The sequence below is a fragment of the Penaeus monodon genome, chromosome 32 (assembly GCF_015228065.2).
Source record: "Penaeus monodon isolate SGIC_2016 chromosome 32, NSTDA_Pmon_1, whole genome shotgun sequence".
Lineage (NCBI taxonomy): Eukaryota > Metazoa > Arthropoda > Malacostraca > Decapoda > Penaeidae > Penaeus > Penaeus monodon.
Window position 1 is genome coordinate 12,567,240 of NC_051417.1, and position 354 is coordinate 12,567,593.

Genomic DNA, 354 nt, shown 5'->3' on the forward strand with positions numbered 1-354 from the left:
TTGTATTTGTTTGTGTTTATAATGGTAATTTTATTCCCTTAGGCGCTACCCGTCCGCCTGGCATCCACCCTACTTAACGCAGCCCCCAATATCCGGCGATCCGCCTCCCCCCCCTTTCCACCTACCCCTTCCACACACACTCGGGCCGCGGGACAGAGAGTGGGCGGCGGGCTTTGCTCAGGGCGGGCCGCGTTCTGTGCTGACGGCGGCGCTACTCACGACGGGGTGATGTCTCGGCCGCCCATTCAAGTTGGCTGCTCCTTCCGCCCCGCCTGCACGCCCGCACGTGCGCATACGCCCGCCCACACACAAAAAAAGAGAGTTCAAAGCTCCAAGCTCTGTTTGCCTGCTCAC

At 60.7% G+C, this 354-nt stretch overlaps 1 protein-coding gene across 1 annotated transcript in view; it reads left to right on the forward strand.

Moving 5' to 3' along the window:
• LOC119593500 (neuronal acetylcholine receptor subunit alpha-7-like) overlaps nucleotides 1–354 on the forward strand; it is a 113,209-nt gene that overhangs the window by 41,861 nt on the left and 70,994 nt on the right. The window lies entirely within an intron of this gene.